Source organism: Saimiri boliviensis, chromosome 7 (genome assembly GCF_048565385.1).
Source record: "Saimiri boliviensis isolate mSaiBol1 chromosome 7, mSaiBol1.pri, whole genome shotgun sequence".
Lineage (NCBI taxonomy): Eukaryota > Metazoa > Chordata > Mammalia > Primates > Cebidae > Saimiri > Saimiri boliviensis.
The window spans coordinates 11,137,349-11,147,635 of record NC_133455.1 but is presented as its reverse complement, the minus strand read 5'-3'; the positions used below and the strand labels follow the sequence as shown (position 1 = coordinate 11,147,635).

The following is a 10,287-nucleotide window of genomic DNA, read 5'->3' as shown; positions in this document are numbered from 1 at the left end:
TGGATCTCTTGAGCCCAGGAGTTTGACACCAGCCTGGGGCAACATGGTGAAACCGTGTCTCTACAAAAGATACAAAAATTAGCCGGGCATGGTGGCACGTGCCTGTAGTCCCAGCTATTCAGGAGGCTGAGGTGGGAGAGTCACTTGAGGCCAGGAATTGAAGGCTGCAGTGAGCTGTGATTGTGCCCCTCTACTCCAACCTGGGCAACGAGCAAGACTCTATAAAAAAATTTTTTTTTTTTTAAGTAAGAAAACAAAACCAAACCAGGAATGGTAGGCAATGTAGGAATTAGTAGGAAGCCACCACAATAAGAGTGGTGGGACACAAGGAGGTATGACCAGAGCTCAGGGCCAGGGTCACTGGTCAGGTGGCTCACACTTGTAATCCCAGTGCTTTGGGAGGCCGAGGCAGAAAGATTACTTGAGGCCAGGAGATTGAAACCAGCTTGGGAAACATAGCAAGACCCTGTCTCTACAAAAAATGAAAAATTACCTGGACCTGATGGCACATGCCTGTGGTACCAGCTACTCAGGAGGCTGAGGTGGGAGAATTGCTGGAGCCCAGGAGGTTGAGGCTGCGGTGAGCAGCCACTGCCCTCCATCCTGGGTGACAGAATGAGACCCTGTCTCAAAAACAAACCCCTCCCGGCCGGGCGTGGTGGCTCAAGCCTGTAATCCCAGCACTTTGGGAGGCCGAGGCGGGTGGATCACGAGGTCAAGAGATCGAGACCATCCTGGTCAACATGGTGAAACCCTGTCTCTACTAAAAATACAAAAAAATCAACTGGGCATGGTGGTGCATGCCTGTAATCCCAGCTACTCAGGAGGCTGAGGCAGGAGAATTGCCTGAACCCAGGAGGCGGAGGTTGCGGTGAGCCGAGATCGCGCCATTGCACTCCAGCCTGGGCATCAAGAGGGAAACTCTGTCTCAAAAAAAAAAACAAAACAAAACCCTCCCTGCCAAAAAAAAGTCACCTGGAGGAAGCCTGTGTAGCCATTTCAGCCAAAGATGCTACTGGGGCTGGTGCCCAAGACAAAGAGAGGGGAGAAGGACCCCAGCTTCTCCTCCTGCCCTCTAGCCCACGCCAGTGCCTTCCATTGACTGAGCTCAGCAGGAAGCCTGGAAAGCTCAGTCTGTGTGTCCGTCACCCTGGGAAACGGAGCAGAGCAGGCGGAAGGGTAAAGAGGGGATCGGGTGTCATTCAGGCAAATGACAAGTACGCTAAATAGTCACCCACTCAATACATATTTATTGAGTGCCGGGAACCGCGCTAAGTGCTGAGGCTACAGCCTTGATCAAAACAATGTCCCATGGTTGGAGACTGGAACTGTTTTAGGATGCCAATGAGAAGCCTAAACCACAGGAAGACACAGGGTCTCAACCACATGTCATAGCAATTACTTATATTTAACATTTCACTAACCAGACAACATGCTGGCGTCAGCAGATGCTAAGTTAACCAAACCGAAGTACAATACACTTCTCAATTTAGCAGCTCTCCAGAAAGAAATACATGAATTTGGCATCTGCTTCAAAGATGCTCACAAGTTTGAAACACCCTTTCTACTGCCTCATGGCTCTATCAAGGAAAGTACTTGCAGTTAGAGTTCATCTAACTTCTTTGATATAATTAAATTTCTAGGGCACTCTTTTTTTTTTTTTCACTTTTTTTTTTTTTTTTTTTTTTTTTTTGAGACAGAGTCTCGATCCGTTGCCCAGGCTGGAATGCAGTGGCTCGATCTTGTCTCACTGCAACCTCCGCCTCCTGATTCTCCTGCCTCAGCCTCCTGAGTAGCTGGGACTACAGGCGTTGCCTCCATGCCCAGGTAATCTTTTGTATTTTTAGTAGAGACGGAGTTTCACTGTGTTGGCCAGAATGGTGTCAAACTATTGACCACCCTCCTCAGCCTCCCAAAGTGCTGGGATTACAGGCCTGAGCCACCATACCCAGCCAGTATTTTTTGTGTACAAGTTTTTGTGTGGACATAATGTTTCATTTCTCTTGGCACTGCACCCATGAGTGCATTGCTGGGTCATACGGTAACTCTGTGTTTCCTATTTTGAGGAACTGTCAAACTGTCTTCCAAAGTGGCTGCACCATTTCTCATTCCCATCAGTGATAAGTGAGGGTCTTAATTTCTCCACATCTTTGACATTTATGATTGTCTTTTTAATTTGAGCTGTTCTAGTGGGTGAGAAGTGGTATCTCACTCTGATCTGATTTGCATTTCTGTAATAATTAATGATGTTGAACTCAGTGTATCTTTGTTAAATGCAGAAATCACTATGTAAATTTCCAGATTAAATAGCCACATCAAAATTTTTATATTATTAATTTGAACAATTAATACCAAGTACCAGCTCGGCTGGGGAGACCCTCACCCAGGCAGTGCTGAAGGCAATGAGAGGCAGACCCCCAGATAGAACAGCAAGTGGGTCTATCCAGGGGGCCAGCAGTCTATCGAGCTGAGAGCCTCAGGGGCTGCCAGCATTCCAGGCTGAAAGCCCCCAGCAGATTCTGGTCCACTTATTTGTTCTCTCTTAGCACGTGATTATTATTAATAAACAGGTGTTCTGTATTTAGTCATAACTCAAAAATATTCCAGGTAGGCAGCTATTACCCACTTACCACTAATTGCAAACTAAAAGGTATTCTCCACAAGGGAGCCATGGGGGCAGGGTAAACTTCATGTTTCTCAACAAATTAATACTTTAGTTATTTTCTGGTTACAGAAGCAGTATATACTCAAATGATTATTCCTCAAATCAGGATAATCATTTGAGGGGAAGAGAGAGAAAGCCAGGATTGGAGAAGAAAGACATGGGTCATTTAGAGCGATGGCATGACTGGGCATAGTGGCTCACGCCTGTAATCCCAGCACCTTGGGAGGCCAAGGTGGGTGGATCACATGAGGTCAGGAGTTTGAGACCAGCCTAGCCAATATGGTGAAACATTGTCTCTACAAATATACAAAAATTAGCCGGGTGTGGTGGTGGGCGCCTGTAATCTCAGCTACTTGGGAGACTGAGCAGAAGAGTCCTTTGAACCCAAGAGGCAGAGGTTGCAATGAGCCGAGATCATGTCACTGTACTCCAGCCTGGGCAACGAGATTGAAACTCCATCTCAAAAAAAAAAAAAAAAAAGAACAATGGCAATGGCAATGTCTTATTCTTGACCTAGGTCATAGTTACACAGGTTGACTTTGTAATTATTACTTAAATTACATCTATACACTGTGCACTTTTTTGTATGCCTATTCTATGTCACAATGAAAAGAGTATTACCATTTCACATTATTACTGTTGAAAATTTGGAAAACAAATGTTTTGCCTGATTAAAGATGAATAGCCGGGTGCGGTGACTCAAGCCTGTAATCCCAGCACTTTGGGAGGCCGAGGCGGGTGGATCACGAGGTCAAGAGATCGAGACCATCCTGGTCAACATGGTGAAACCCCGTCTCTACTAAAAATACAAAAAATTAGCTGGGCATGGTGGCACGTGCCTGTAATCCCAGCTACTCAGGAGGCTGAGGCAGGAGAATTGCCTGAACCCAGGAGGCGGAGGTTGCGGTGAGCCGAGATCGCGCCATTGCACTCCAGCCTGGTTAACAAGAGTGAAACTCCGTCTCAAAAAAAAAAAAAAAAAACACAAAGATGAATAAGGATAAATGTTTACAACATCTGATCATATCAGTGAGTTTTTCTTTGAGTGGCATGTTTTCAGATTGTGAGGAAAATGTAAAAATAATATCGGTTAATATATCTTTGTTGAACAAACCTTTTCCTTTTGTAGGATAAAACAAATTTCAAGATGTTGCCAGCAGGTGGCGGAATAAAACAAGATTTAATCTTGTAGCCCACAAAGCAAATCAAAACAAAAACGTTAAGTAGCAGCCAGCCCTTTACCTAGTCTTTGGAAAACATTTCTTGTAAATTTCCCAGCCATATCTGCCATAATAGAAAAGAACTTGGTAAATAGGGCCTCATGGAGAACTTTCATTTTATTTTTTTGAGACAGAGCTCACTGTTGCCCATGCAGTGGCATGATCTTGGCTCATCGCAACCTCTGCCTCTTGGGTTCAAAGGACTCTTCTGCTTAGCCTCCCAAGTAGCCGAGATTACAGGCGCCCACCACCACGCCTGGCTAATTTTTGTGTTTTTGTAGAGACGATGTTTCACCGTATTGTATAGGCTGGTCTCAAACTCCAGACCTCAAGTGATCCTCTTACCTTGGCCTCCCAAGGTGCTGGGATTTCAGGCGTGAGCCACTGCGCCCAGACTTAAAGGGATAATTTTTATGGTATGTAAATGATATCTTAGTAAAGTTTGTTTTTGTTTTTTTTTTTTTGTTTTTGTTTTTGTTTTTGTTTTTTTGTTTTTGTGAGACAGAGTTTCGCTCTTGTTACCCAGGCTGGAGTGCAATGGCCCGATCTCGGCTCACCGCAACCTCCGCCTCCTGGGTTCAGGCAATTCTCCTGCCTCAGCCTCCTGAGTAGCTGGGACTACAGGCATGCGCCACCATGCCCAGCTAATTTTTTTTGTATTTTTAGTAGAGACGGGGTTTCACCATGTTGACCAGGATGGTCTCGATCTCTTGACCTCATGATCCACCCACCTCAGCCTCCCAAAGTGCTGGGATTACAGGCTTGAGCCACCGCGCCCGGCCAGTAAAGGTGTTTTGTTTTGTTTTTTTGAGACAGAATCTTGCTGTGTCGCCCAGATTGGAGTGCAGTGGAGCGATCTTGGCTCACTGCAACCTCTGCCTGCTGGGTTTAAGCAAGTCTCCTGCCTCAGCCTCCGAAGTAGCCGGAATTATAGGCATGTGCTATGATGCCTGGCTAATTGTTGTATTTTTAGTATAGATGGGGTTTCACCATGTTGGCCAGGCTGGTCTCAAACTTCTGACCTGAAGTGATCCACCTGCCTTGGCCTCTCAAAGTGCTAGGATTACAGGCGTGAGCCACCACACCTTTCCAAAACATTTATTTTATTTTATTTTTGGGGGAGTAACAAATTTCTTTATTTGAAGGAATGGTACAAAGAACTTAAGTGGATGTTTTGGTACAACTTCTAGACAAGGTAAAGGAAACCCCAACATGCATGCCCTGCCTTGGTGACCAGGGAAGTCACCCTATGGCTATGGGGGAATTAGCCTAAGGCCTAGTTTTCATTATCACTGTCTCCCAGAGTGTGCTTGTCAAAGAGATATTCTGCCAAGCCAGATTGGGGTGCTCCCATCTAGCGCAAGTTGGCCAGTAATCACCCAATTCTTTGATGGATTTCACCTGCTCATTCAGGTAGTGTGTCTTAATGAAGTCACACAAGTGGGGGTCATGTTTGTCAGTGGCCAGTTTGTGCAGTTCCAGTAGTGACTGATTCACATTTTTTTCTTTTCTTTTTTTTTTTTTTTTTTTTTTTTTTGAGACGGAGGTTCGCTCTTGTTACCCAGGCTGGAGTGCAATGGCGCGATCTCGGCTCACCGCAACCTCCGCCTCCTGGGTTCAGGCAATTTTCCTGCCTCAGCCTCCTGAGTAGCTGGGATTACAGGCACGCGCCACCACGCCCAGCTAATTTTTTGTATTTTTAGTCGAGACGGGGTTTCGCCATGTTGATCAGGATGGTCTCGATCTCTCGACCTTGTGATCCACCCGCCTCAGCCTCCCAAAGTGCTGGGATTACAGGTGTGAGCCACCATGCCCGGCCGATTCACATTTTTTTCTAAATGTAACGCACACTCCATGCGTTCAGCCTGCTCTCCCAGTCATCATGGTCTGGTTTCTTGATGTCCTGAAGGAAGGGTCGGCCACCTCGTTGGTTCTGCAGCTTCATCGTTTCTCCGCCTGTTCCCTCTCCCCTTAAGATTGGTGAAGAAAGTATTTGGCAAAGTTCTTCAAAGCCGCATCATCGCAGTCAAGGTAGTAGGACATGGACAGGTAGACGTAGAGCTCCAGGTTGATCTGGCGGTTGATGGCAGCCTCTTGAGTCCTGGTGGTAGTTCTGGCGCACCTGCGAGGGGGACGCGGTCGTCATGGCAGCGGCTAAGGAGAGGCGGCGGCGGCGGCAGTGGCTGCGCAGCGCTGGAGCGGCGCCGGGGTCCTTGGGGCGGTCCGAGGCCCCAGCGCGTTGTGGAGGTGATGGGAGGGCTGGCTGTGGGCGGCTGGCCAGGGTTGGGGATGAGCGCTAGGTTCCGTCCAAGCACTGCTGAAGCAAGAAACTTGGCGATTCTCAGCGTAGAACGTCTCCAAAACATTTGTTTTTAAGAAAACACAAACACCTAGTGCTGACATTATGCCAGGCACTTTGCCTACCTACGTTATTCTATTTCATCCTCGGAACAATCCCACAAGGAGGAGTTAATGTCTTTCTTCCAGGGGCAGGTAAATCAAGTATTCTCCTGCAAGCACAAAAACTGGGATTTTTTTTTTTTTTCTTTTTTGCCCAGGCTGGAGTGCAGTGGCGTGATCTTGGCTCACTGCCACCTCCACCTCCTGGGTTCAAGCGATTCTTCTGCCTCAGCCTCCCGAGTAGCTGGGACTACAGGCACTTGCCACTAAGTCCAGCGAATTTTTGTGTTTTTAGTAGAGATGGGGTTTCACCATGTTGACCAGGCTAGTTTCAAACTCTTGATTTCAGGTAATCCACCTGCCTTGGCCTCTTGAAGTGTTGGTATTACAGGTGTGAGCCACCGTGCCTGGCCTGGAGCTGGAATTTGGACTCAAGTCTGCCTTCCTTAGCTAAGCGAATCACATAATCTCTGTCCAATCTGAACTTACTCCTCCAGATGCAAATCACTACATAAGGACATAAAGGACATTTTGATATTTGAACAGTTAACATAAATCAAATGAAATTTATTAGATAAGTACCTGCTTTTTACATTATAAACCTGTGATCGACAAGGCAGTGGTTTTCAATTTCTACTAAACACCTGAACAACGTTGCAATAAAAATTCCATTAATTTCCATGATAATCATTTATGTTACACTAAATTTACCCAATCTTTTGCAGCGCACGTGAATGATCATATAACTTTTTTGTTTGTTTGTTTGTTTGAGACAAGGTCTCACTCTGTTACCCAGACTGGAGTGCAGTGGCACTATCTTGGCTCACTGCAACCTTTACCTCCCAGTTTCAGGTGATTCTCCTGCCTCAGCCTCCCAAGTAGCTGGAACTACAAGCATGCACCACCATGCCCAGGTAATTTTTGTATTTTTTGTAGGGACAGGGTTTTGCCATGTTGCCCAGGCTGCTCTCAAACCCCTGGGCTCAAGCGATCCTCCTGCCTGGCCTCCCAAAGTGCTGGGATAACCTGATCATATAACTTTAATCAGTTTTATACATTATTTTTGGTCCTACTTTTTTTTTTTTAGACTAAACATGACTTATCGTAGCTGTTTACCGGTATCCATTTAATTCCCATAATTGTAATTTTAACAGTTGTATGGCATGATATGATATAGACTATAGTTCAGCAAAGTGTTTCCCTATTGTGTGTATTGAGGATTGATCCATTGTGTGGCTGATCTGAAAAGTGCTGCTGTCAACATCTTTGGACAAACTGCTTGCTATAATTTTTGGGAGTATTTTGAGCAAAGGCATTTGTTGGAAGTAGAAGAAGGAAAAGTCCAAGGAATTTTAACTTCTCTTTGGACAGGTGTCCTTGTTTTTAGAATTGGCTCTTGGCATTTTGCAATGCATAAGTAGCACAGCTGCTATTAATAGTACCTATATGCTCTGGGATAAATTCCTTCACCTCTCTGCACCTTAGACTCTAGCACTGGCTGGTAACTTGTAGAATTGCAGGCTCCTGGGCCTCTCCTAGATCCTACTGAATCAGAATCTGGATTTTAGCAAGATCCTCAGATGGTGATTCCTGGGCACAATAAAAGTCAGAGAGGCTGGGTACGATGCCTCACACCTATAATCCCAGCACTTTGAGAGGCTGAGACAGGAGGATCACTTGAGCCAGGAGTTTGAGACTAGCCTGGGCAACATAGCGAGACCCTGTCTCTGCAAAAAATAAAAGAGTCAGCCAGGCATGGTGGCGCACCTGTAGTCCCAGCTACTCAGGAGGCTGAGGGGAGAGGATTGCTCAAGTCTGGGTAGTGGAGGCTGCAGTGAGCCGTGATCGTACCACTGCACTCCAGCTTGGATGACAGAGAGACCTTGTCTCAAAAAAAATAGAAAAAATAAAAACCAACCAAACAAACAAACAAATAAAAAAAACAGTAGGAGAAATCATGCCTTAGAGTACTTAACTGTAAAATAGCTATAATAAAGGTCTATGTCATAAGACTGTTATGAAGATAATGCATGTATACACACACACAGTGTAGAGAAGAGTGCCTGGCACACAGTGTGTGTTTGCTTCTTTTGGGACTCTCCCTAGCTGGCTGAGCAAATCTGCAGGCTGGTCGTCCCTAAGTAGTGTCTCTCAGAACAAACAGGGGAGGTTCTCCGTGGCGGTGGGGGTGAGGGTGATGAGGGTAGTTTCTCATCACACTTTCTCATTCATCATAACCACAGTCCCCAGAGAGCCCGGTCCAGCCTCAGGCTGCTGATGAGTGCATCTGAAAGTGCTTTGGGGGCCAGGTGCTGTGACTCACGCCTATAATCCCAGCACTTTGGGAATCCAAGGCAGGCGAATCAGCTGAGTTCAGGAGTTCAAGAAGAGCCTGGCCAACGTGGTGAAACCTGTCTCTACTAAAAATACAAAAATTGGCTGATCGCGGTGGCTCAAGCCTGTAATCTCAGCACTTTGGGAGGCCGAGGCAGGTGGATCACGAGGTCGAGAGATTGAGACCATCCTGGTCAACATGGTGAAACCCTGTCTCTACTAAAAATACAAAAAAATTAGCTGGGCATGGTGGCACGTGCCTGTAATCTCAGCTACTCAGGAGGCTGAGGCAGGAGAATTGCCTGAACCCAGGAGGCGGAGGTTGCGGTGAGCCGAGATCGCGCCATTGCACTCCAGCCTGGGTAACAAGAGCGAAACTCCGTCTCAAAAAAAAAAAAAAAAAGGGCCGGGCGCGGTGGCTCAAGCCTGTAATCCCAGCACTTTGGGAGGCCGAGGTGGGTGGATCACGAGGTCAAGAGATCGAGACCATCCTGGTCAACATGGTGAAACCCCGTCTCTACTAAAATACAAAAATTAGCTGGGCATGGTGGCGCGTGCCTGTAATCCCAGCTACTCAGGAGGCTGAGGCAGGAGAATTGCCTGAACCCAGGAGCCGGAAGTTGCGGTGAGCAGAGATCGTGCCACTGCACTCCAGCCTGGGTAACAAAAGCGAAACTCCGTCTCAAAAAAAAAAAAAAAACAAAAAAAAAACAAAAATTAGCTGGGCAAGGTGGCACATGTTTGTAATCCCAGCTACTCAGGAAGTTAAGGCAGGAAAATTGCTTGAACCCAGGAGGCGGAGATTACAGTGAGCCGAGATCACACCACTGCACTCCAGCCTGGGCGACAGAGCAAGATTCTGTCTCAGTAAATAAAAATAAATAAATGAAGTGCTTTGGGCAAGAACCGGGACAGGGCAGCAGCCTAGTCAAACCTGATACCTGGCACCTGAGTGGCTGCTCAGATCAGGGTGGCTGGCCGGTGCCATCTACAGAGGGACTTGTGAATAATGCACATGGAATCCTGAGCCAACAGAGAGAAGCGTCCCTCAGATTTGCAACCTGACCACGTGGCTGGCTTTTCCATGGCACTTGCCTTGATCTCCCAGGGAGGCAGGGCCAGCCTCCCCTGCCCAGAGGCAGCTTGGAGCTGAAGGACCTGTTTAGATTGCAAGCTGTAAGCAGAGGTGAAGGGGTATCTGCTTCCCAAATCCTCTGCTTGCTAACGTTATATTCTTCCTTCAAGGTCCTGTGTTTTTGCAGTCCCAGTGAAATGAACTATTTTCTGTTTTTTCTTTCTTTCCTTTTTTTTTTTTAGACAGAATCTCACTCTTGTTGCCCAGGCTGGAGAGCAATGGCACTATCTCGGCTCACCGCAATCTCCACCTCCGGGGTTCAAGCAATTCTCCTGCCTCAGCCTCCCAACAAGCTGGGATTACAGGTATGCGGCACCGTGCCCAGCTAATTTTGCATTTTGCATTTTTCTTTTCTATTTTTTTTTTTTTTTTTACTGTGGAGGGATTATCATTGACTGACATAATTTTGCATTTTTAGCAGAGACTTGGTTTCTCCATGTTGGTCAGGCTGGTCTCAAACTCCTGACCTCAGGTGACCTGCCCATCTCACCCTCCCAAAGTGCTGGGATTACAGGCATGAGCCACCTCACCTG

At 46.7% G+C, this 10,287-nt stretch overlaps 1 pseudogene; it reads right to left on the bottom strand.

The window, feature by feature from the left end:
• Positions 1-5,017: 5,017 nt before the first annotated feature.
• Positions 5,018-6,039, bottom strand: LOC101045803 (ferritin heavy chain-like; annotated as a pseudogene).
• Positions 6,040-10,287: the final 4,248 nt, after the last annotated feature.